A 27,918-nucleotide genomic window follows, 5' to 3' on the forward strand; every position below is an offset into this window, starting at 1 on the left:
TCGGCTCTTTCAGCTGCTTTGTATTTTCATTTCCCCAGAAGACCGCCCCACCCTGCTTGTCGGTCCCTTCTAGGGAAGACAGATCACGCGGCCAAGAACGAGACTCGCAAACTGGGCAGATCTCTCAGCCTTGAGGTAGCAAGCAGAGTCTAGGCTTGAGAGTGGGCGGGAGCCTTGATGGGCAAGGCTGCGGTCCAATGGATCGGCTCTGCCTCCTTGTGCGGGCCAATAAGGTACGCGGGGCGGGACTTCCGCCTCACCCTGGTGTTGTCTTCCCTGCTCAGGCTCCGGCTATGGGTGTCGGTGCGGATGTTCAGTTATGAACTCAGGCTAGGTTTTCTCCAGTAGCAACAAGGCCGGCGAGCCTGTGTCCCGCGGGCTGGCCCTCCAGGTAAGAGCCTGACAGGCTCCGCGGCGGCTGGGCGGGGGTCGTCCTCGCGGGGCCTGGCCCGGGAACACACCCCCCTCGCAGGCCCGGGAGCCCGGAGTCGGCCCCACAGCAGAGGTCTGTGCTTTCAGTCTCCGGCGTGGGGCGGAGTGAATTAGGGTTTTTGCAAAAGAAACAAAAATGCCTTCCGCCTGGAGAACCGAAACGAGTCTCCCCCGCACCCGCATTCCGGGAAAACTCCAAAGTTAATAGGTTATCCGTGGTGCTTCTCACATTCTCTCTGAGGTGGCAGGAGCTGGAAAGATGTTTGTGAGAGTTCTCTTGGTCCAGCACTTGTTTTAAAGTCCTGGGTTCAAGTCGCTTGACTTCAGTTTTGGGGGTTGTTTTGTCTTTGGGCGTAAAAAAACAAGAGCAGTCACTTCCTTTCTTTCTCACCCCACCCCTGTTTCTTTCTTCAAAGCTCAGATTGCAGGTTGGGACGTGACCCAGTAGGGGCTAGAGAAGAGGTCCCTGCCCTCCTCAAGTCACGAGGCTGATTGGGCTGACCTGGATTGATAGAACTCTGTCCCAGAGAGGGAGTGGGCAGACACCAAGCCAAGTGACTGTATTCCAGAAGCAGTCACGCACTTTGGGGGCAGCCACTGTATGTTCTCTTCCTTCCTTTGGTAAATTCCTCTGTTTTGCCCTAATCGGGCCCTAGTAAATTGCCCACATTAGTTTCATCCTCAGTTTCAGCACCGTGGGCAGCTGCTGCAGTCCTTTTATTTTTGCCCCAAACCTGCGGGACTCTGCCAGTGATGCAGCGGAACTCATAAAAACTAATGCATTCCTTTCAACCATGATGTGTGCTTCTCCAAGCAGAACCTGTGCAGTTTTTGATACGGTATAAATCAGTAAAGTGAGTGTGCCTCCAAGGAGTTTCAGTAGGGAAGCAAATCAATTCAAGATTTAGGGAAGGACGTTCAAGAGTTGAATCTGTTTTAGGGACAGTTTTTAATGGCTCAAGGAGATAGATAATTCCTTGTTAAGGTAGCAAAATTGGATTGTGATAATTAAAAAGGAGTTAAGTGTGCTGTGCCCTAGTGCAGGGTCCATAGGGATTCATAAATGGATTTTGGAATCAACTTAGTACATTGACAAACAGTAAAAAGAAAAGAAGGAAGAAAAACTATCTGAGGATGTCCTATGAAGCAAAGGTAAGTTTCGTTTCCTGAAGCTTTTATTTTAGTTTTTAAAAAATGTGTATCAAGAGGAAGCAATAAAGCCTTATCATGTATCATAGCAAAGACTGTGTTTCAAACTACTGGATCTCAAATTTGAAAGTCTGTAGTTCACCAAGGAGAAGCTGCACTTTTGGATACAATGTAAATAAGTAAAGTGAGTGTGGCACACTTACAGATTCTGTAATCTGAACTAGAAATAAGGAAAAAGTGACGATTAAATGAACTAAAATGTTTGTTTCATAATTAATCCTCAGTGTTTTTTTGTTGTTGGTTTTCAGGTGGTTAGATAGGAGCAGTCATTTCTGTGTAAGGAATGCCAACTTTTGTGTCACTGACATCAGACAATTTCTGTGTAAAGAATGACAACATAAATATAGGTAGTATTTACTTCTTTAAAATCAGAGTGTGTGAGATTGTTATGGGCTAACACTGCAAGGGTGCATATCAGGAAAGTGTATTCCTGTTATAGCCAAGACTGGAATAAAAGACATGGTACAGTGGGAAGAGCAGAGGTTCTTTTGTAAAATGATGATAATGATAATGCCAATTTTGAGAGTTGTTTTGAAAATTATAGTTAATATATGAAAAATGCCACAAATGGAATAGATAGTAATTGAGCTGTTTTTATTATTATGGTATCTTAACAAATGAGTATAAACACAGGATCCTAGGACCTGTGGTAAGAAAGACAGAGAAACATCTGGAGACCCTTTATACTTGAAAAAGGGCTCAGGACTAAGGAGAAGGACCTGTAGGTTTCTTGGCAGGTTTTCTAGGGCTTTATGCAGTTGGATAGGATATGGTACAGTAAAATTTGTCCATTTTTTGGTTATTTTTAGTTCTTTGTCATGCTAGGCCTGAATAACTGGGCAGTCAAACAGAATATTTTGTTGAGCATTAGCTGGACAAAGAAACATTTGTGTATTCTGTAATACCATAACTGGAAACATTACTTGGATCCTATGACTTATGGGTATTTCTATAACATTCGTTCATCCAACAGATATTAAGAATCTTCCCTATTGGGGCACTGTTCTACTAAACACTTAGGGCACATCACTGACCTGAAGAGACACTGGAGTTCATCTGCTTGAGGAAGAATTAAGGCATGTTTTCATTGTAGAAAATAATTAGATGTTTTTGTTTTATCATTTAGAAAGTCACACTAAGCAGTTAAGAGCAGATACCAGATTGTTAACATTTTGTAGAGTGCTTGCATGTCTTTATTATTTATATCTGTGTTCCTCTTTCCACTTCCTCTCAGTGGAATGACGTATTTGTATACTGTTATTCCTAATACATACCTGGAATGTTCCAATGTTCTGAGGTCTAGAGGTTTTTTATTTCCTTTTTGTCACCTCCAAATTGATTAATAGAAAATCTTTCAAAATCATTTGCTCAGCAGTTGCAGTTATGGATTAAATGTTTGTGATGTGGAGGAGGAAGTCATGCGGCAAGGGCTGGATCTTGGAGGCATCAGCAGCAAGTGTTTACCCAATTGCATTACTTGTAATTGGAAGGGAAGTAATGAAGTTGGAGTGAAACTCTGACTTTGTGTTTTACTCAGCTTACTATTTTTTTTTTTTTTTTTTGTGGAACCACGGATTGAACTCAGGCCCTGGCGCTTGCCAGGCAAGTGCTTATTTTGCTGAGCCATCTCCCCGGCCCTGAGTCATATCCCTGACCCAGCTTGCTTGCTATTAAACTGGGTGAGTTTGCATAAATAACTTCATCTCAGATCATTTCCTCATCTGTAAGTGAGGAGGTTAGAATTTTCCTATTTTAAAAATTCTGCTTTTAAGATTTCTTATAAAATACTGTACTAAGATTTCACTTTGGGAATATAGATAAAATAGACCTGATTATGAACTTATACTGAATAAACATCAAGTTAAATGTATTCTTTTGTTAATAAACCTAGATTTAAGAAGTTTACAAAATTAGTGTTATATTTGGTGTTATTTACTGATAAGACTTCTTTGTAATTTTTTTTTTTCATGTATTAGGGATTGAACCCACAGTCTTAGCATTGAGCAATGCTCCCCACCCTTTTTTTGTATTTGTTTTGGGACGAGATCTTGCTAAGTTGATAAATTGCCCTTGGTTGGCTCCTGTTTACAGTCCTCCAACCTCAGCCTTCCAGAGTGCTAGGGTTACAGACAAAATTTTTAAAAACAAAGGAAAATATAGCCTATTATGTAGTTTCTTTCTTTAACATTAGGTAGTAAAAAATAAAGCCATGGTATTTTAGGTGTAAGCCAAGAAATCAGAGTAGTTATTTGTACTTCAGTTTGCATCACAGTCTTTCATCTCTTACTTTGCTACCAGCTAGGTATACAAAACAGAAAATGTGTACTCTCTAACGTGAGGTTAAAGAATAATGGGAGTCGGGGCCATAGCTCAGTGGCATAAGCACCTACCTGCCTGGCAAGCTCAAGGTCCTGAATTTTTTTTTTTTTTTGCTGTACAGAGGATTGGACTCAGGACCCTGCACTTGTCAGGCAGGCGCTTATTCTGCTGAGCTTTCTCCCCAGCCCTTAAGGTCCTGAGTTTGAATCCCAGTACCAAAAACAAAGAATAATGGAAGTGACAAACAGTTTAAATTAGTTGTGTAATCCTGTAGTGGCACAGAGAAGGCATGTAATGATAGCCTATGAGAAAAGAGACCCTCTCATAGGGTCAGAGAGATAAAAATTGGAGGAATGTCGAATGAGTAAACTGAGCCACAGGTAACTGATGAGGTCACAATTTCATATTCAACTTTATTGTGAAAGCTGTTTATTTTGTTATGGAATTTCATGCAGGAAATAACACCATCAGGCATTGTTATATCTATCCCTGTAAAAAGAAGGTGAGCCGGGGAGATAGCTCAGTAGAATAAGTGCCTGCTGGGCAAGTACAGAGTCCTCAGTTCAATCCCTGGTACCACAAAAATAAATAAATAAATAAAATAATAAAAAAATAAAAAGAAGGTGGGATCCCCTCAGGAAGACATATTATTTCTATTTCAGTGAAGCAGACTTTTTTTGAGGAAAGCAGTCTTAACTTTAAAGCCTGAAGAACATTGTTAATTTTGTGGTTTTAGGGTTTTTCATTTATCATGCAACATTAAAACATTGAAATGTTCTTAGCCACACTAAGTTATGAAAGTAACTGAAATTTTAGAATATTTTGCTCATTGATATAAGAGAACTGGTCAGCTACAAAAATTTGATTTACAATAACTTCTAAGGTCTATGGCCATACCACCCTGAACATGCCCAATCTCGTCTGATCTCCGAAGCTCTGCAGGGTCGGGCCTGGTTAGGAAGATCTTGGATGGAAGAATAATTTCTAAGGAGTTAGAAATTTGGTGAAGTTTAAGTGATGCACGTAACTGTTGTCAGTTTTACTTTCAGATGATCAAGAAACTCAGTTATTGCCTGGCAAGTACAGGGGCCTGAGTTCAATCCCCGATTCTGCCAAAAAGAAAAAAAAAAGAAAAATGAAACTTAGTTAAACTTTACAGGGGGAATGGGTTTTCACTGGAAACAGTTTATAAATGAATAGACGAAAATTTGAAAAGTAGACCAGTATTTCTGAGTGAAGTTATTAGAAAGTATGACTTCAATTTTTAATGAGGTGTTTTCTAGCTAAGTAAAGTTTAATACTTTATCTAAATCACGTTTTTGTAATTTACATTTTTATAATTTACATTTGATTTTCAGAAAAGAAAGACTTCTAACTTATGCATTTGTCCAACGTAAACATTAATTGCCTTTTTTTTGAAGAAAAAAATTTAGGTTGAATTCACATAAAAATAACCTTTTTAGCACAGCAGCCGGGGCTTGATCCCCATCGTGCTGTGCTGGCCCGACCAGCGGTGTGCACTGAGATGGCAATTGCGATTGGGCATGGTGGCATGTGCCTGTAATCCCAGCACTTGGGAGGAGGAAAACAGGAGAATTGCTATGAGTCTGATCTACGCAGTGAGACCCTATAAACCCTGACCTAAATAAAGAAAAAGGAAAAAAAAAAAACATTTTAAAGTAAGTATTTCAACAGTATTGAGTACATCTCAGTGTTGTACAGCTACCACTTCTGTCTAGTTTCAAAACATTTTTATCACTCCAAAATAAAATCTTATACCCGTTAGACAGTTACTATGCATTCCCTGATGCTAACAGTTAGATCCATCAACAATCTGCTGTTTCTGTGGATTTACTTATTCAGGGTATTTCATGTAAGTGGAATCATATATTATGTGACTTTTACTGCCTGGCTTCTTTCACTCCTGTTGTAGTGGGTATCAGTGCTTTCCTTTTTATTGCTGAATAATACTCCATACTTGATCTTAGCCAAAAAGCTGAGAAGTGATGAATAATGCTCCAACACATGTACCAATTTGTTTATCTTTTCATCCATTAATGGATGTTTAGGTTGTTTTCGTCTTTTTGCTACAGCAAATAGCATTTCTTGTATAATAACTTGGTTGAGTATTTTGTGTTCGGGTATTTTGCATCCACAGAAAAGTAGGATTCCTGGGTGTTAAGATGTTCTATTTTAGGGGCTAACACATTTTGTACTGACACTGCCAAAGTGTGAGGGTTTTAATTTTCCCATATCTTTGCCAACACTTATTTTATTTTTTAAATATTGGGGTTGGGGCGATGGCTCAGTGGAATAAGCGCTTCCCTGGCAAGCACAAGGACCTGAGTTCAATCCCTGGTTCTGCCAAAAAAAAAAAAAAAAAAAACAAATAAATATTATTGCTGGCTGTGGAAATAGTTCAGTGGTCTAAGTGCCATCCTAGCAAGTCAAGGACTGGGGTCAATCCCCGGCACTGCTTCCAAGCTGCAGAGTGAGACCCTGTACCAAATACATTAAAATAATATTGCTGTCCTTCAGGCTATGAAGGAGTGTCTCTCTGGTTCTGATTTGCATTTCCTTGACAACTGATGATACTGAGTCTTCATGTATTTGCTGACCATTTGTGTATCTTTTTAAAAAAATTATTTATTATTGTTGTTGTTGGTATAGGGTCTTGATGCACAGTTCAGACTCCAGTGGCCCTCCTGTCTCAGCCACCCCAGCACTGAGATGACAGGAATGACCTGCATGGCATGTGGTACCGGGGATTGAAATCAGGTCCTTGTGCTTGCCAGGCAGGCACTTACACCACTGAGCTATCTCCCCACCCTTGTATATCTTTTTTTGTGGAAAATATCTGTCCAAGTTCTTTGCCCCCCACCCCCTTTTTATGTATTTAGTACAAGGTCTACAGGGTCTCACTACGTAGATCAGATTCATAGTGATCCTTCTGTTTAAAGCCTCCCAAGTGCTGGGATTACAGGCACGTGCCACCGTGCCCAGTCTCAATCGCCCTGGAATGGCCCCTGCATCTGCCTAAGCAGGCACTTTAATCTGCTGAGCTATCTGGCTGGCCCTTCTTTGCCCCTTTTAAAAATTGTGTGATTTGTCTTTTTGATTACTGAGTCATAAGTGGTTTTATGTACTTTAGATATTAGAGCCTTAGTAGATATATGTGTTTTCTACTGTTCTTTGAGTTGTTTTTTTACCTTTGTAATGTCCTTTGATACGTAAAAGTTTTCAGTTTTGATGAAGTATTATTTATTTATTTTTCACTCATTTTTTTGTATTATACCTGCCAATTTATTGCTAAGTCCAAGGCCGTGAAGATTTAACTCTGTGTTTTCTTCCGTAAGTTTTCTAATTTTAGTTCTTATATATGTCATTGAATCTGTGTGTGTGTGTGTGTATGTGTGTGTGTGTGTTGTGTGGTGTAAGTTAGGATTACAGCTTTACATCTTGCATGTGAATATCCAGTTGATCCTCGTGTATTTGTTAGAGACTTTTTGGTCTTGGCAGCTTAAGGGCTAGGAAGATTCCTGAGTAGCTTATGCACCTGCCTGGAACCAGGAAAAAAAAAAAAAAAAAACAGGCGTGAGGCAAGGTGGCACATGCCTGTAATCTGAGCACTTTGGAGGCTGAGGCAGGAGGATTGTTGAGAGTTCCAGACCTGCCTGGTTTGCAAAGTGAGCTCAAGGTCAGCCTGAACTGCATAGTGAGACCCTGTCTGAAAAGGAAGAAAACCAGTTGGCGGTAGATACATCGGCTTATTTCTAGACTCTCAATTCTGCTTCTACTTATCAGTCTTTTTGGTAGTGCTACATTGTCTTGATTATTTTGTCTTTGTAGTTAGAAAATTTAGGGTCAAGAAATGTAAATTTGTTGGGCATGGTGGTGCACACTAAATCCCAGCTCTGTGGAGGCCAAAGGAGGATTACTGTACGTGCAAGGCCAGCCTGAGTTACATGGTGAGTTCAGGGACAGCCTGAACTGCTTAGTAAGACCATGTCTTAAAAAAAAAAAAAAAAAAAAAAAAAGGGCCTTTGCAGTTTTGTAGGAATTTGAGGGTTAATTTTTTAAATTTCTGTTTTAAAAGTCATTGGAATTTGGTAGGTAGTGGGTTGAATCCGTAGAGTGATTTGGGTAATAGTATAGGCATCTTAACAATATTAAATCTTCTAATATGTGGCTATGTGTTTAATTTTTCAGCATTGTTTTATGATTTGTAATTTTCTATATACAAGTCTTGCACTTCCTTTGTTAATTTTTTCCTGGGTATTTTATTCTTTTCATACTATTATAAATGAAAGTTTTCCCCTCAATTTTGTTTTTACATCATTCATTACCAGAAAAGTACAACAGAGCCAGGTGTGGTGGCACACACCTATAACCCCAGCCCTCTGGCTAAGGCAGGAGGACAGAGAGTTTGAGTTCATCATGTGCAACTCAGCAAAACCCTGTTCAAAAGAAAGGGGGTGAGGGTGGGGTAGGGATGTAGTTTAGTGCAAAAGTCCTGGGCTCAGTCCCCAGTATTGTAACACTAAAACAAACCGTACAATTGATTTTTGTTTGTAACAATAATTGCTTGTAACTGTCAGTTACTCTCTCTTTTAAACATGTGAGCTGGATCACATAGGTAAATAAGAGTAGAGCTAAGTAGAGCAGATGCCTGTAATTCTAACAGTTAAGTGGTTGAGGTAGGAGTATTTCTGTGAGTTTGAGGTCAGTCTGGGCTATATAGTGAGTTCAAGGTCAGTCTAAACGATATAGTGAGACCCTGTCAAAAAAGAGGTTTATTAAAATATTAATTTGATCGTCTTGAATACGAGGAGTTCTGAGGTGTCCTTTTAGTATGGTGAATGATGATCTTATGTGTATATATGTTATAAAAGAAGATAGGCTATTTTGTTTAAGCCTGGAGAAAGGTACCATACTTTACAATCTTTTTTTCCTTTTTTTTTTTTTGTGATTCAGTTCTGAAGTTGTGGAGAAGGATTTAGGGATGAATGATAGTTATCAGAGTCTGGTTCAAATGTATGTGACTAATGAAGAAGATCACAGCAGAAGCTGATTTGAACCTATTAAATGACCATTATTTGCCTTTCATAGTTTTCCATCAAATAAGCTTAAATATATTTAGCCTTACTGTTGCCTTGTCAATAGACATGTGAAAAATTTCACCGTGGAGGTAATTAAAGAAGAACAAATTTGCACAATTCGTGATCTGGGAAGGATGGATCTTATTACGCAGACTTAAAACAAATCCTACTTCCACTATTTAAATGGCATTGTAAGGCAAGTTACTTGAAAGTAAAAGCAAATGCTTTAAAGCACTTGATATATTTTATTTTTAAAATTTTATTTGTTTGTTTGTTTGGTAGGTACATTCACTCTACAGCTTAGACTTGTAATGATCCTCCTGTCTCAACCTCCCCAGCGCTGGGATTGCAGGCATGTGCCACCCTGCCCGGTTTCTGTGGCTGGCTCAGCATAGCGCCTACATGGCATGCAATACTAGGGATCAAACCTGGGTCTTTGTGCTTGCCAGGCAGGCCCTTAGATGGCTGACCGATCTCCCAGGCCCGTATGTTTTAAACACTCTTAGAGGCATTTTATTGATCTATGTCTTAGTTATTTTTATGAAAAGATAGTGGAGCCTACTTCACAGCTGTGAAGAGGAAAAGAAATAACTTAGCCAGAAGGGTAGTACATTAAAGATTTGTTGAATGATAGCTGCTTTTTTATTGTTTGTAATTTCACAAAGAGGAGAAAAGGGTAATCTATGCAATGAAAAGCACACTTATATACAAAGTTCAAGAGGAACAGTCTTTCTGGGAAACAAATTTGGTGATATGTATCAAGCCTTAAAATGGTATTGTGATTTCACACCTATGAATCTGTCCTAAGAAGATAAGCAAAGAAGTGGAGATTTGTATTTATTGTAGAACTACTTGTAGTTGCAGTGGTTAATTACTGTTGTACAACAAGAACATAGAAGAGTCATGATTTAGCCAAATAATTCAGTACTAAGTAATTATAAACATGGTGCTTAAGAGTTTTAATGACTGAAAAAAACATATTAATGATAATATAATATGATAGAAATGATGTAAAATCTAATACAAATGATATAAAATCTGTCAGTGTTGGTTGATCAGGGAAACAGAATCATTGTGAGTGATATGAGTAATACAGAAAAGGATTTGGACTTCAGGAATTTATGGCAATCCACTAAGATGTATATGTCGAGCCTGGTGTGTTGGTGAACTGGGCCGTGACAGGGAAACTGCGCAGCAGGAAGGAGAGCTGAAAGTGAGATAGAGTGAGAATAGAGTTGAACTTGTGAGAGTAAAATGCAACACCCAAGAAGAAAGGCTTATCTTGTCTATAAATGTTAAAATTATGAATAATCAATGTTTTCTGTATACTTTTCAGGGATTTTTTTTTTTTTTGTATTAGAAAAAGTCATAAAGTTTTGTTAGATAGCAATATAAAATCTAAGAAGAGGCTACTAAAATAGCATTGAAGGGCCAGCCAGCTAGCTCACTGGACTAAAGTGCCTACTTAGGCAGGTACTAGGACTTGGGTTCAATCCCTGGCATGCCATGCTGGCTCTGCCCCTGGGACACCCTGAGGTGGCACAAGAGACTTGGAGTGGTGGTGCGTGCCTATAATCCCAGTGCTTAAGAGGCTCAACACAGGAGGATTGGATCTCTGCAAGTCTAATCTGTATATCGAGACCCTGTACTAAATATATTTTTAAAAAAAATAGCATTGAGCTAGTAAAGTAATGGAACCAGGATTAGAACTCTGGTCTTGATGTTGTAATTCTCCTTAAAGTCTTTGTAGTTAAATTTTGAAAGCTAAATTCAGTTTGTCAGGTTCTGAGACAAACCACAGTAACTTGTATATCTAGTGAAGTTTCAGTGATCTGCAGTACTTATATTTGGATCAGACTCAATTTATTTTAAATGTTGGAAGACATTTCATAATTAAGACAAAATGACATAAAAATAATCAGTTAAAAATAGTGCAAAGCTTTTGTTCTGAGTCATTTGAGAGTAAATTGTCCTGGTGCTCTAAAACCTCCAAATGCTTTACCACAATTCCTATAAGCAAAAAATATTCTTGGAGAGATGGGTGATTTCAGGGCCATCACCCTGAAAGATAAGTATAAGATGGAACTGGAAAATTTGGTGCCAGAAAATAAAGTTTTCAAGACTGATGGAAACATGTAAAAAAAAGAAACAGAATCCATTTTAAATATACCCCCACTGGTCGAAATGAGGACAGCTGGATTTCTGGCCTTAAATTCCTGGCCTAAATGATTTTCTTGCCTCTGTTTCCTGAGTAGTTAGAACGATAGGTATGCACCATTGTGCTAGCCTTTAATGGAGATTCCCCCCCCCCCCCCCCAGGCACAGCTGGGCCGGACCCTCTCCCAGCCCCTCGGGCCGCCCCCACCACTCCGCAGTGCCCCCCCCCCCCCCCCGTTAGGGTGAACAAGGCAAGTACTGTGCCACTGCCTAACACCCTCAGTTCTGCATAAAACTTTTAATGTTGTCTTAAGTATTTATTTATTTATTTATTTATTTTTGGCGGAACTGGGAGTTGAACTCAGGCCCTTGTGCTTGCCAGGCAAGCGCTTGTTCTACTGAGCCTCTCTCCAGCCCCTGTCTTAAGTTTTTAAACTTAGTTATCAGATGGTCACATTCATAGCTTCCACATAGCCTGTTATTGAGAGACCATTGTGTGCACATTCTGAAACCTAAAATCCTTAGTATGGGCCTGGAACTCTTTTATAAAATAAAGATCTGTGTCTCATATGGCAAATATAGACAAACAACATTGTGACAAGAAAATTACTGTATGATAGAAATTAATGAATATTTCAATAAATAAATTCAGCAGAGAAAGTCAAGAGGAGTGAGGCACAGTATATACATAGACAGGTATGAGCCATTGTCCAGGGAAGAGTGTAGTGTGTAGAAAGAAGGCCAAGGGCTGGGGACATAGCTCGGCAGTCTTAAGTGCCTGCCTGGCAAGTGCAAGGATTCAAATTCAGTTCCCAGTACCACATGCTGTACTGCCCTGGAACCCTGGGTGCACCGTGGCAGCCACTGAAACTGGGCTTGGTGGCACATGCCTGTAATCCCAGTGCTGGAGAGGCTAAGACAGGAGGATCACTATGAGGCCAAGCTGCATAGCAAGACCCTGTACCAAATAAATAAATAAAAGATTAAAAAAAATTGCAATAAGGCCAAAACCAATGCCATAGGGTAATTAATGCTTAAAGATGCAATGGGTTATAGTCTGTGATAATTAATGGTATAACTTTTTAAGAAAAATTAGTGTTACAACTTTGTCTGGTACCCTCCTTTTTTTATGCTGAATTTCTAAGTTTCTCTATTCTATCATTGCATAATAAATCTGACTTTATACATGTATGAGGGTCCTGGCGATGCTCAGCTGTTTTATGAGAAACTATATGAATTAAGAATGAAGGATGGGGTATGGAGATGATGAATAATGGAGTTAGTTATTTAGTCAGTTAGGCTTTAGTATTGACATAGAGAAATTGAGTCCCTTTAAAGTTAGAAACTGAAGTGATATGATAGTAGAAGCCATCTTCCCTGCATTTTTTTGTTTTATTTTAGCCATTGTTTTAAGGAGTAAAAGGGAAAACATTCATGTCAGGTGCTTAACGCAGTGCCTAAAACAAAATCAGGTTTTCTTGCAATGTTGAGTTATAGTAATGAGGGTGACATTTGTGTGGAGTATTGTGAAGCAAAACATTCTGAATCAGAAGATTGATACTTTAAAGTACACAGGGAAGAACATTCTTGGTAACTAAGAAAACCAGAACTTCCTTCCATGTTTTCCTAAACAGAGTTTAAGAGTCTGATAGCCATGAAAGCAGTTTTATTGTCAATTGTCATTTTCTTTTTTGCTATGTGGCTAATTGCTGTGATTGGCAATCTATGGCACTGATGACAACAGTGTTTTGTTTTTTTTTTTTTAAACAGTGATTTTTAAAAGAATTACGAAGTGTGCTTTTTGTGGTTTTGTTTTGTCTTGGTTTTTTTTGAGACAGGGTCTCACTATACAATTCAGGCTGGCATTGAGCTCCTTTTGTAGCCCAGGCTGATCTTGAACTTGCAGCATTCCTCTTGCCTCAGCCTCCCTAGTGCTGGGATTATAGGCTCTTGCCATCACACCAGCCTGAAATTATAAAGCATGTTGTTGTTAGGACTCCTGTTTCTGTTTTTCTCTTTTTCTAGTTTGACACTCTGTCACTACCCTTTGACTTGTAATTTTATAAGTAATGACTGGGTATGCCACTTACAAATCTTTGATTGAGAACAGTGTTTTCCAAACTTGACTTGATCATAAGGGTTAAAACTAAGGGACATTTAAAAAAATATATCAGCTCATAGGCTCTCCCGGGGGAGTGACCTGGGACTGTTCTTTTTTGTCTGAGGCCTCAGGTGATTTGTAATACACTGAAGTATATTTTCCAAACTTCTTTGGTGATAAGAGTGATAATCTGCAGTACATTATAATGATGCTAAAAAACATGCTGCCCATTCCCATCTCAAGCTATAAAAAGTCTGGTTCTTAATATTTCATATTTGTTGATGTACTTTGTTTATATGATCTTAATAGACTTATGTGTGGCAGCTTTCCAAGACACTTGCAGGTAGTCATAAAAACAAAATAAACCCTAATTTGTTGAATGATTATTAAGTATTTTTCTTTTAAAAATAGGTATCATAGATGTAGGCAAGTGCATAGAACTTAAAGAAGAGTTACAAAGGAAACTCCCATCTCACAAGAGCCTGGACAAGGAATAGAGTATTGCTCCCAAGCCAGCTGTGCCATTTGCCTGATCATACTCCTCTCTTTATGTAGCCACTGTGTAGATTTCAATATGACTAGTTCCTTTCTTTTGTTTTTGCCTTTTAAATTTGAATCTTTACATCCTATAATTTGTTTGTTTTTAAAGTTTTATTTTTTAGAGATGGGGTCTTACTTTGTGGCCCAGGCTAGCCTTGATTCACTTTGTAGCCCAGGCTGATTTTGAATTCTCAATGAATTCAAACCTCCTCCTGCCCCAGGTTCCTGAGTGCTGGGATTATAGGTGTATGCTATAATATGGGATTATGCCTAGCTTGCTTGAGTTTCTAAAGAGTTTCACTTGAGATGGGTAGTTGTGTTTGTGGTCTTTGACTTCACTGTTCTATTTTGTTTTTATGAAATTCATCCATATTGGTCATGCAAGGGCTGGTTAGATAGCTCAGCAGACTAAAGCGCCTGCTTAGGCAGAGTGCAGCGGCCTGGGTTCAATCCCAGGCCTACTGAGCCGGCCCCTCACCTGCCTCTGGGGTGCACTGAGAAGGCGATTGAGACTGGGTATGGTGGTATGCCCTTGTAATCCCAGTGCTTGGGAGGCTGAAAATGGGAGGATCACTATGAGTCTGGTCTACATAGTGAGACCCTGTAGACCCTGTACTAAAATACATTAAAAAAAAAAAAAAAGATGTCATATTAGTCATGCAAGTGTCACTCAGTTTCATTGCTGTAGATTATGCATGTTTTGTAACATATTCTATCACACTGGATAATGCTCAGTAATATTTAACATTGAAAAAGATACTTACTATTTCTGCATAAAGATAAGGGTTTATCTTTTGGGCCAAACAGGATATGAGTCCTATCATTTAACAGTAGAAATATTCTTGGTTCTATTACATTGTATTTTGATGGAAATAGTGAAATACACTTTCCATACAGTTTGACTACATACCAGACATTATTATGAATGCCTTGAGGTTGGAAAAGAGTTTGATATTTTGGAGAAACTGATTTCTTAATCTTTTTTTATATTTTATACTAATTAATTAATATGTGGGGCAGCTTTGAACTTGTTTATGTATCCCAGGCTGGCCTTGAACTCATTCCTGTCCTCCTGTCTCAGCCCCCCAAGTGCTGTGATTATAGGTGTGTCCCACCACACTTGGTTGTTAACCTTTTTTTTTTTGTTAACCTTTTAAGATTGCAATTTTATTCATCTTATTTTGTTGGTTGAAAAAACCCAATTTGGTCATATAACAGAAAAATATTTACTTTGGTTGATTGTAATAATAATAGTTAAAATATTAATTTTTACTTGGAGTGATTTTGTGGTAGATTCACTGGGCATCTTGATTTTGCTTAGAAAATTAAGACTTGTTTTTGTTTTATTTTCTCATGCAAAACTTCTACTGATGACAACTTTTAATCATCTTAAAAAGCTTTAAAAAACTATGTTTTATGGGTATTTTAATATAGTATGTTTTAGTAGTTCTCAGAACTACGAAATTACGATGCTTTATAATGAATATTACGAAGTTAATGACATACTCAGGTATTGAATAAATTGAGAGTACTATTCTGGAGGAAATTTGTAGTGCCATATATATGTAATGTACATATGTGACCATGATGACAGTTGAAGGAAAAATAACCTGTTCAATGAAATACAGCTGGCTGTTACAGACGTTTACTAATAAAATGATTAATGATTAACATTCTTTCTATCAATATTTACTATAGTATAGACATGTTTAGTGCTTATAGTATCACATATATTTACTGAGGAGTTAAAATTTGATAGCCATTACTTTTTTTTTGAGGCACAGTTTTATTGTGCAATGTATGCTGGCCTTGAACCCACTTATGTAGCCCTGGCTGGCCTTGAATTCAGGACAGTCCTCTTGCTTCAGCTTCCCAAGTGCTGGAATTACAGGTCTGTGGCACCATACCTGCCCCATTAAATAAATGATTTAGGAAAATATCATTATGTTAATGAGTACTTTGGTCCAGGTTTTGGAAGCAGTGATGCTCAGGCATGTAGCTTTCTGATGAACATGATTGACTGTTTCATGACTGTTAATTGGCACTGAGGCATTTGGCATCAGACTGTTCAGTAGTCTTTGGAATTGTTATTTAGAAGTGAATTTTCTTAATGGAATGTCAATAATGTTATTAAATGCTTCTGCTGTTTTAAGATGAAGTTTGAAAATGTAATTTTGTATAGATGAGTTGTATAATATTGCCACAGATTTAAAGTTAGGATTTGCTGTAATGCTTGGGGAGTTTTTCACTTTTGCAATTTACAGACCAGAATTAGATGAGTAACTTGTCATCTGTGCTCTAGAACCATACAAATAATCACATGTGCTAGCCAGGGTGTTTGAGTTCTCAAAAATGAGGCCAAGAGACAAATCAAAACCAAAGGTTTGTTTCTGTTCAAAAAATCAGTTAAAACTACCAGATCTTTAGTTTTCTATGTTAAGAAAAAAGAGAGATGGGGTGTAGCTGAGCAGTAGAGCTCATGCCTGGCTTGTGCAAGGCCTTGGATTCCAGTCCCAGCCCAGAAAAAGAAAAAAGGAGAAGAAGAAGAAAAAAGAAAAAAAAAAATACTGTTGGAAAACAAGTTGATCTTATTTGTGATTCTGGAATGGGGTAGCAGTCTGGACCAAAAATGGTTCAGAATACCCACATCACCACATTTGTGTGTTATATTCATAACCAGAGAAAAACAAGTGACACACAGAAAGCGGAAGTATAGAAGGCTGGTTACAGTTGGATACAGCTGACCACTTGCCTTGTGATTTGACTAGTTGGCTACTTGTGATTAGCTGAAGCTCTACTTTTTATAAGTGTAGGGAGTCTCATTTTACATATCAAATGCTCACTATATAGAGAGAAGCCTGTAGGCCTGACTTGAGATAGGTACAGACGCAGCTTTAATGAGGCTTAACTAAAATCAGAAATGAAAGAGACCACCTATCAACTTTAAAGATTATGGAAGAATATTATGAAATATTGTATGCCAAGAAACTGGATAACCTTGATAAAATGAATAAATTCATAGAAATTCACAATCTATCAAGACTAACTCATAAAGAAATAGAAAATGTGATTACATTTATAACTAATAAGGAGATCAAATCAGTAATCAAGAAATTCCGAGAAAGAAAAGCACAGGACTAGATAACTTTCTAGTGAATTCTACCAAACATTTAAATGACACCTGTATCTTTCTTAAACTGGAGCTTTTTTTGGAGACAGGGTTTTACTATGCAATTTAGGTTGGTCTTGAACTCACTTTGTATCCCAGGCTAACCTTGAATTTCCAGTGATCCTCCTGTCTTAGCCTCTTGAGTGCTGGGATTACTGATGTGCGCCACCATGCCTGGCTAGACTGGAGCTTTTAAGCAGCTAAAATTATCCTGATACCAAATCAGAAAAAGATACTGCAAATAAAAACAAAAGCAAAACAAAAACAAAAAACCCACCAATAGACCAGTATCTATGGCTGTTGATGAAAAAATCCAAAACAAAATGTTAGAAAGCTGAGTTAGACAGCATGTTAAAGGTACTGTACATCATGACCAAGTAGGACTTAATCCTGGAATGTAAGGACAGTCACCATAAAACAACAACAATAGCAACGGCACCAACACCCTTGATAAAGAAAAATGTTTGAAAAATTTTTACATTACAAAACACTCCCAACAAGAGGGCTGGCCAAATAGCTCAGCGGATTAAAGCATCTGTAAGCAGGTGACAAGTGCAGGGGCCGTGGGTTCAATCCCCGGGCCTGCCCTTCTGCCCCTGCCCCCAGGGTGCACTGAGACAGCGATTGAGCACAGGCAGAGAGCACTATGAGTCCGATCCTGTAGTGAGACCCTGAACACCTTGTAGACCCTTCCCTAAAATAGGAAATAAATAAATAAATAAATAAAACACTCCCAACAAACTGAAAAGAGATATCTATGAGAAAAATCACACCTAATAGAATTGGTGGTGAAAGGTTTAAAGCTTTTCTCTAAGATCAAAAGTAAGAGGAGGATGACCAGTTTTGCCACTTCTGTCATCACTATGCTGAAATCCTAGCTCGAATAATTAGGCAAGAAAAAGAAAGAAAGGCACCCATATTGGAAAGGAAGCTTTAAAAAGAATATGACATTATCTTATATGTTAAAAGCCCTGAAGATTCCACAAAAGAAAAAAAAAAGGAACAAAAGAATTCAGATAAGTTGTAGAATGCAAAATCAATTCACAAAAATCAGGTGCATTCTTATATACCTGAAATTCAAAAGGGAATTAAGAAAACAATTCTATTTACAATAGCAAAACAAAACAACCAACTAATCAAACTTTGGAAGTTCACAAAGGAGGTAAAAATTTTATTCTGAAAATTGCAAACCTTTCTTGAAAGAAATTAGGCATACATAAATGGGTAGAAATTCCTTCTTTATGAATTAATAGACTTGATATTGTCAATATGCCCATATTACCCAAAGCAATATATGGATTTAAGGGCCAGTGAGGTAACTCAGCAGACTAAGCACGTGCTTAGGCAAGCACAGGGACTGGGTTCAATCCCTGGCACCACACTGGCCTAAGGGAGCTGAGCCAGCACCCAGTCTGGGCATGGTGGTGGTACACATGTGTAATCCCAGCACTGAGAAGGCTGAAAACAGGAGGATCACTGTGGGTTCGAGCTGCGTAGTGAGACCCTATACTAAATACATTTTTTAAATGGATTTATTATAGTTTCTATGAAAATCCCAGTAAGTTTTTTGCAAAACAAAACAAAAAAATCGATAAATTTCATATGGAATCTCAGCATACACCAAATAGACAAAATAATATTATAAAGAAGAACAGTGAAAATGCAGGAAAAAGTTCTGCAGCACTGGATTTTGCAATAATTTCTTAGATATGACACCAAAAGTTCAGGCAACAACAACAAAAAATTAGACACATTGGATTTCATGCAAATTAAAAATTTCGGGGCCAGGGAGATGGCTCAGTGGAATAAGTGCTTTTCTGGCAAGCACAAGGGCCTGAGTTCAATCCCTGGTTCTGCCAAAAAAAATTAAAAATTTCTGTGCATCTGCAAAGTCAAGATAGTCTACAGAATATTTCCTGCACAATATATTTTGCAGTCATGTGCCAGTTAAGGGATGGATATTCAGAATATATAAAGAACTCCTATAATTCAGCAATACAAAAAACAACTTGATTAAAACTGAATCCAGGACCTGAAGAGACATTTCTCCAAAAGAAGACAATACAAATGGCCAGAAAGTACATAAAAAAGTGCTCCTTATCACTGATGATTAGAGAAATGCAAATCAAAATCTCCGTGAGATACTACTTTAAACCTGTTAGAATGGCTCTATCAAAAATAGCAAATGGCATGCGATGATAAGGGTGTGAATAAATGGAAACTTATCCATTGCTCTTGGGACTGTAAGGTGGTATAGGTTCTATGGAGATGGTGTAACAGTTATTAAAAAAGTTAAACATAATTACCATATGACCTTGCAGTTCTCCTCTGCTTGTATATTCAAAAAATGGAAATGTGGACTCAAGCAAATATTTGTTCATAGGAAGTGAAAGATGGAAACGTCTTAAGTCTACTGATGGATGAGTAGTTACATAGCATGTGGCACACACATATGTTGTAGTACTGTTTGGCCTAGAAAAGAAGGAAATTCTGACAGACTGCGACATGAATAGATCTTCAGGACAGTGTGCTAATGAAATAAGGCAGTCACAAAAGGATAAACTGTACAATTCCAGTGTATAAGTGGCCTAAGTGGTTAAATTCTTAGAGATAGAGTAGTAGTTGCCAGGGCCAGGAGGAAGGGGAACAGGTAATTAGTGTTAATGGGTACCAAGTTGCAGTTTGGAAGATAAGAAAATTCTAGCGGTTGATGGAGGTGTTGGCTGCACAAACAATGCAAATGTGAGTTATGTCATGAACTGTACAAGTTTAAATGTTTATAGTTGTGAATTTTATATTGTGTGTATTGAGCCTCATTAAAAAATGAAGATGAAGCTCTTTTGAAAATACCTCCAGGAGTTAAAATTATTTATTTATTGCATTGAAAACTTTAATAAAGAAATTATCATTTATAGAAGAATAGCAGGATAGTTAATGAATCACAATGTAACCTTCATGTAGAACTAAGGTGTAATATTTTTCCTGATGTACGTAAATTACAGCTATCTTGACTCTGTAAGTACTTATGTGACATGTAAATATTTCAGTAGGCATCTCTAAAAATAAGGGCTTTTCCTGTAATGAAGATACTCTCATACCTAAGAAAATTAGTAATTAATTTTTAAAATAATAGCCCATTTATTCCGTTGTTCCTCTTATTCCTAAATGGTTTTTTTGTTGTTGTTGGTTTGATTAGATTGTATGTTAGATTTGAATTTAATGTTTCTTGTCTCTTAATTTCTAACATTCTCATGCTATTTCCTCAGTTAGTCCTCGTTTTCTGTCTTTTTTTTCCTTATTGAATTTTATAGAAACTATGGCATTGCTCTTAAGCAAAACACTCACCTCACTTTATGGTAGCTTAAAACTCACTGTTTTTCATTCCATTAATTTCTATAAGCCGGTAGTTAGAGAGGAGGAAAACAATTTTGCAAGAAAACATGTTAGATGAGTTATAGTATATACTAAACAGAAGATAGAATGAGAATTTTCCAGTGGAAAAATTCTTTTACAGTACAAGGAGCTGTAAATAATTAGAAATCTGTCAAACAGTACAGAAAATTAAATGTGATTAAGGATGGTGATGTTGATCAGTCTTTAAAGATCTACTTGGTTGTTCCTAAAGATATGTTACATATTTTCTATTTTCAGATTCTTCTCTTGAAGAAGTGTAACTTTCTTTGGATTATAGGGATATTCAGAATGAATATCGAGCTGTGTTGTATCCTTGATTATGCAAGGAGGAGCGAAGGGGAGGGGAAGTGGATAGGAACCTGGAGAAGGAGCAGAGAGAGGAAGGGAAGTGTGACAATAAGTAGATTTTTCCAGTCAGCAAGATTCTGCTAGTTTTTTTGTGTTTTCACTTCCAAGCTTGAGTCTAAAGATATATTTTTAGCAGATTATGTTCTGTTTGGGGATGATGAGTCTACAAAAACCAAACAAACAAAAACACGTATTCTGTTGAACAGGCTGCAACTGGGAGGCCGGTAAGAATTGCAGTGGAGAAGAAAGGTACAACACTCATATGAGTATCACACGGAGTGTGAGTCTCAGTGTTCTGATTGACATTCACATGATCTATCAGATGGACCATAGCTTGGCTCCAGGTTTGCCAGCTTTGTGGGAATACAGCATATCAACAACATTTATTTTGATAGAGAAACATTACAATCATCCAGGTCAAGCTTTCAGAACTCATCAAAGAGAGAAATGGATTGTAACCAACAGAATCAAGTGTGTGGATTTGAGTCACCCCAGCCAAAGAAAGAACTCAGAGGGTGTCCAAAATGCATTACTTCTTGTAATAGTCATGAGTAGCTTTCCTAGTCACTTTCCTCAATTGTCATGCTTCCTCTCAAAAAATACACAGCCCAGGGAATCAGAAGCTTTTTATTTTTAATATTAATTATTTAATTATTTTGTGGTACTGGGGATTTAACATAGTGCCTTTTGCACAAAGCTACATTCCCATCCCTTAATTAGGCTTTTGTTAAATTGCCACCCTGCCCAGGCAGAACACAAACTAAGTTTGGACAGGTTTTTTTTTTTTTTTTTTTTTTTATACTGGGAATTGAACTCAGAAACTTGTGCTTGCCAGGCAGGCATTTGTCCCACTGAGCTACATCCCTGACTGACCACATCATTTTTTTTTTTTTTTTTTTTTTTTTTACCAGGGATCGAACTCAGGACCTTGTGCTTGCCAGGCAGGCACTTATGCTGCTGAGCTATTTCCCCAGCCCTGTGGCTCAAATTTGGGACCCTACTGCTGTAGCTTTCCAGAGTGCTGGGATACAGGTGTGTACCACCATGCCCGGCTTTGTTTTTGTGAAAAACTTTTACATCTTTTCAGTGTGAATGCTTTCAGCAATTAGGAAATCACTTCTACAAACTAATGTTGCCTAGTAAAACAATTTCAAGGTAGGTCAAATACTAGGAGCTTTAAGCCTGCTACCATTTTTCCTCAGAAGGCTTTTTGGAGAAAAAAACAAACTAAAAAAAGAAAAGCAAGAACTGTGTTTTTTTTTGTTTGTTTGTTTTGTTTTGTTTTTTTGTTTTTTTTTTGAGAATGTGTTAACAACTGTGGATCTTTTCATAGAAATTGCATATATTTATACATACATATAATTTTGCATATAGTTTCATATTATCTGTAGCTTTTCCCCAAATTTTTCTTTGAAGGTAAAAGAGAGTATGTTTTAGGTTCTGGCTAACATAGGAGTGAAGATCAACAAGCTGCAGGTTACATACTTGGAAACAGTGAGCTGATCAGAGTAAGAGTCAACATAGGGTAATAAAATAGGGTTGGGCAGACTATTTTTTCTTGGTGCTTATTAGTCATATAAATATTGGGTCTCAGTGTGATATATTCATATATGTGTATAACATATTTTGATCATGTCTGTCTCTCCCATTATCTGTCCCACCTTCCCCTTATTCCACTCTTCTTAATAGTCTCCCTTCTACTTTTGTATCTTTTTCTTTGAATCTGATACCTAGCAATTGATCTGACAGATCGATCACAGGTTCTGCAAGTATACTTCCAGTGGTACAAGAAAAAGCTACATTTATTGAAGATAATAGGAAGATGTGCTCAGGGCAGGTCTGAACAGAAAGATGGCATTGGGATAACTGAAAAATAACAAGTATAAGCACACACATAAATCAGGCTTTTGGATTTTATTGTATTTTTAATTAAAATTTTTTAATGTATTTAGTACAGGGTCTCACTACACAGATCAGACTAGTAGTGATCCTCCTATTTCAGCATCTCAAGCACTGGGATTACAGGCACTGTGCCACCATACCCAGTCTCAATCAAGTCTCAGTGCTCCCCAGGGGCAGGGACGGCATGGCAGGCCGAGGATTGAACCCCTGGCCACTGCACCTGCCTGAGCAGGTGCTTTAGTCCACTGAGCTATCTGGCTGCCCCTGATTTTATGTTTTGCTTTAAACAATTTATTTAACTGAAATGGACTTCCATTTATTTAACTAAAGTGACTTCCATCTATTTTGACACATCTTTTCCTCATAGTGATTTACAGGATCTTCAAACCAATATATAAATAAATATTTCATAAATATTTGGCCATTTGGGCATACAACTGCACAGTACCTCACCAGTACCTTCCAGCAAGAAAAACTCTGAAGAGTAAAGACTTGATACAATTAACTAGGTGAAATGAAAATCTGCCCCAAATATTTGTTTCCAAAGTAAAGGCACCACACGCCTGTTCAATTAAGAAACTACCCTTACAACACAGGATGATTTTTTAGTTTTAAGTAGGGCTTAGACCATTATGTGCTGACTGACAGAGCTACATCTTCAGCCTATGCCATAAATTTGTAGGGAACAGTTCCAGCAACTCGAGTTCCTTCCCATTGGGTCTCACAAAGTGTGTCTGTGGGCGGGGCAGGCTGTTGCTTCAATTGAACCCAGATACCTTTCTATTTGGCTTCTGTTTCTGATCATTTTCCTTGACACATTTCTGGAAGCTATCTCAGCTCTTTTTTAATATGCTCAGTAGGCATATTAATCCTCTTGACAAGTATCTTGTCCTTAACTTGTTTACAGCAATGCCAGCACATGCTGGGTAATACTATACAATCAGTTTTGCCACGGTAACATTTGTGAGACCTTCCTTTTTGTACAGTACCCCTTCCTTTGGTGTCTGCAGTGTCACTCTTTTTGTAGATTTATACGTATGTAGCCAGAGAGACAACTCCATGTTTTCTAAAGGACCTAGAGCACAAATACTGCATTCCCCTCTTCTTTCCCTTTGTGTTTGTCATTTTGGCAAATTATTATAAGATGGTGGTTCTGGCAAGGTCTTTGGATATGATTGATAGGAATTACCAACAGAGTGCTGAGTCATCTCAGGCATAACACATATGTGTGTCCCAGAGTTTATTTGTATTAGATTACATACATAAGATGCAGTCCATATTTATGAATCTTTAACAAAGATGCTGAAAAGGTTACCGAAGGTCAGGCCACAAGATGTAACAGGGAAGTGCTCTGGCCGGGAGTTGTAAAGAGTTCCTGGATCATTATTTCATTTTTCATTGAACAGTAGAAAGCAGAATGGCCCAGGAATGTTGCTCAAATTTAAGTGGGTGGGCAGGAGTAGTCTCCCAGCTCCAATTGTGCTACTGTATTACATGTACTAGGGAATACAAATGGGACTTGACTTTCAAAATCTGCCTTCTTTCACTTAAAATGATGATCTGTTGAAGTGATAAAATTTTGTATCTGAGTACTACTCAATTGTGTATATTTCACGTTTTTTGGGGTACTAGGAATTGAACTCAGGACCTTGTGCCTGCCAAGCAAGTTCTGTGTCACTGAGCTGTATTCCTGATCCCTTACTGCATTTTCATTATCCATTTGTCTATTAGTGAGCACATGGCTCAGTTCCCATATCTTGACTTTTGTGAATTGTGCCTTAAAAACTTGTAGTCTGGAGTCATCCCTATAGCTGACTTTAATTCCTTTCGGTATTTACCAAGAATGGTGTAGCTGGGTCATATGGTAGTTCTGTATTTAGTTTTATTTTCTAGGAGTGGGGATTGAACCCAGGACCTTGGGCATGGTACGCAAGCACTGTCCTACTGAGCCATGTCTTCAGCCTAGTATTTTTAGTTTTTGAGCAACGTCTATACTGATTTCTGTTGTGGCTACTAATTCACAAAGTCTCACCAGCACTGCAGAAGTTCACCATTGCAAGCATTCATTGCGTTTTGGTATTCTTTTGAAATATTCTATTTTTTTTCTGCTTTTTGAGGCAGAATCTTACTTTGTAACTCAGTCTGATCTGTACCTCAACTGTGTAGCCCAGGCTTATCTGAAACCCAGGATTCTCTTACCACACTGAGCTTCTGCGTGCTGGGATTACAGGGCATGCCACTATGAATGGCTAAGTATTTTGAACATTTTTAAATGTATTTTTTGCCCTTTGTTCTTCTCTTGAAAAGTGTCATTTCAGTTCATTTGTCCATTTATTGATTGGGCTATTGGTTTTTTGCTATGAAGTTTTTGAGTTGTTTACCTATTCCTGTTTTGGGAGGAATGTATGGAAGGCAAAGTCTTTACAATAAGAGGTGTTTAAATTTATTTACTCTTTTTCTCTTTGAGACAGGGTCTTGTAAAGTTGTTTGAGGTGGGCTCAAACTTGTGATTCTTCTGTTTTAGCTTCCCAGAATGCTAGGATTGTAGGTGGATGTCAACAGAGTTGGAAAAGTAGGTGGCAAAGATTTTTTTCTCAGTCTGTAGGCTGTTCTTTTGCTTTGTTGATTATTTCTTTTGCTGTACAAAACCTTTTTAATTTGATACAGTCTCATCTGCTGATTCTTTGTATTATTTCCTGTGTCTGTGACTTGAAAGTGTTTCCCCTATATTTTCTTTGGCAGTTTTACAGTTTCAGGTCTTATATATAGGTCTTTGTTCGATTTTGAATTGATGTTTGTACAGTGTCAGATAGTGTTTAGTTTCTCTCATCTACATGTGGATATCCAATTTTCCTAGCACTGTTTGTTAGAGAATGCCTTTTCCCGTGTGTGTGTGTGTGTGTGTGTGTATTTTTTATTTTTGTATTTTAGTAAGAGTCTACAGGGTCTACAGGGTCTCACTATATAGATCTGATTCTCCTGTGTTCAGCCTCCCAAAGAGCTGGTATTACAGGTGTGTACCACCACACCCAGTCTCAATCAGTGTTTTAGTGTGCCCCTGGGGTGGGCCAGCAGGACTAAGCAGGAGATTTAATCTGCTGAGCTATTTGGCCAGCCCTCCTATTGTGTGTTTTTGACTCCTTCCTTCAGTAATCAGTTGACTGTTGTGTGGATTTCTTTGTCCTCTATTTCATTGGTTTATATGTTTATTTTTGTGTCAGTATTGTATTCTATTTTTATTATTTTAGCTTTCTAGTATATTTTGAAATTGTGTATTGTGGTATTGTAGGCTTGCTCTGTATGCTTAGGATTTTTGTGGTTATTCTGGATCTTTTGTGGTTCATATGAATTTTAGGATGTTTGACTTCTTTAGTTTCTTTCTTCACTCATGTGTAGTTTTCATTGTAAAGTTCTTTCACCACCTCAGTTAGGTGAATTCCTAGGTATTTTATTGCGATTGGAATTGTTTTCCTGTTTTTTTTTCCTCAGTAGTTCATTGTTGTTGTATAAAAAAACCTACTTTTTAATGTTGATTTTATATCCTGTTATTTTTTGTCTTCAGGTCTAAAAGTCCAGTGGTAAAAGTCTTGTTGAAACGTCTAAGGATGGGATCATATTGTTTGCAAATGAGGATAATTTTATTTCTTTCCTTTCTATTTGTGTTACTTTTTTTTTTTTTTTTTAATTCTCTTGCCTGATTGCTCTAAGTAAAATTTCAAGTTCTGTTTTGACTAGGAGTAGTCTCCTTCCTGGTAGTAGAGCAGGTGCTTTCAGATTTCACCATTCAGTATGATTATGGCTATATATTTGTTGTAAGTGTTATTTATTGAGGTATTATCCTTTAATCTGGTTTCTTCAGGGTCTTTATCATGAAATGATGTAGAATTTTGTTGAAGGCTTTTTCTATGCCAACAGAGATAGGTGATTATGTCATTGTCATCCCTGATTTTATTTATGTGGTATATTACACTTACTGATTTGCATATGTTGAACCATCCTTGACTCCCTGGAGTGAAACCAACTTGATCATAATGTATAATCATTTTAATGTGTTGAATTTGGTTTGCATGCATTTTATTAAACATTTTTGTATCTTTTTTCATTAAGGATATTGGTAGTAAGTTCCAAAGCAGTTTAAACAAAGCATACTTCATATTATTAAACATTCCTCCACATTCTCATACACAAAGTAAAAGAAATTATCTGGTTGCTATTGTGCTATACTCATTGGTTTAAAACCCTGAATGTAGGCAGAAACCATACTCATTCCTTTTAGTTAGACTTAGTGCTGTGACCTTTAGATACACTTGGGTTTGAATTTTGGCTCATTATTTAATCTTGGGCAAAATCAGTGTCTGTTTTCTCCACCAATAGAAGCTTTTAGGGTTAGATGAGTTAACTCAGTAACATGCCTATAGCAACTCATACAATTTAATATGTGGTTGATATTAGTTGTTTTGGGCATTACTAGTCCTTTGTCCTTGTCATTTTCCCCTCAAACTCTTTCTTCCCCTATCTCAAAGTTGCTTGGAAGTATCTGAAATTTAGAAGGAAAGTCAGGTCTTATTCAGATTTAGTCTCCCAAATAGGTCACTGGTCAGCCTGATAGATACTTATTCCTCAAAGTAAAATTTAATAGCAACAGTATCTTATTTTATACAGTTTTGTTTGTTTTTGTGATGTGATTTCTGGCTAGGCATTGTGCATATTTAGGGATTCACTAGGACAGACTTACACACAGATCTCAGTGTTTGGTTTTACTCATGACAGTGATTTATTACAGCAGAAGGAAACAGCAAAAATCAGCAAAGGGAAAAGTCTTGTGAGATAAAGTCCAGCATAAACCACATAGAAGCTTCCAGAGTTCTATCCCAGTAGGATCATACTGGGTGTGTTTAATTCCTCCAACAATGAGTTGTGATAGTGCCTATGTGGTGCATACCAAGAAGGCTATTAGAGACTTATTGCCCAGGGCTTAGACTGGGGATTGTTCATGTCTAAACCCTCTGCCCTGCATGTACCCAAATTTCAGACTCCCAGAAGGAAAATAGGTATTCAGCATAAGCCATATCGTTTATAAAACTTATAACAGAAAATGGTGGGAGCCATTCTGAAATCTAAATTCACAGCTGTCAGTCAAAGACCAACCTCACAAATGTAAACAGGCCTTTCTAAGGATGGCAGTCTCAGGCCTGCTCTGTTAACTCTTTTCAGCATAGTGGATTGTT

The 27,918-nt window shown here is 37.7% G+C and overlaps 1 protein-coding gene across 2 annotated transcripts in view; it reads left to right on the top strand.

Moving 5' to 3' along the window:
• Nucleotides 1-255: 255 nt before the first annotated feature.
• Rnf13 (ring finger protein 13) overlaps nucleotides 256-27,918 on the top strand; it is a 170,918-nt gene continuing 143,255 nt past the window's right edge. The window contains exon 1 of one of the 2 annotated variants that reach the window (XM_004643911.2): nucleotides 256-391. The gene's annotated coding sequence lies outside the window, so the exon portion shown is untranslated. Of the gene's footprint in view, nucleotides 392-3,231; nucleotides 3,321-27,918 lie in introns of those variants that run through there. The other variant, XM_023704085.1, reaches the window with a different exon arrangement.

Source organism: Octodon degus, unplaced genomic scaffold, assembly GCF_000260255.1.
Source record: "Octodon degus isolate 3935 unplaced genomic scaffold, OctDeg1.0 scaffold00186, whole genome shotgun sequence".
NCBI classification, from domain to species: domain Eukaryota; kingdom Metazoa; phylum Chordata; class Mammalia; order Rodentia; family Octodontidae; genus Octodon; species Octodon degus.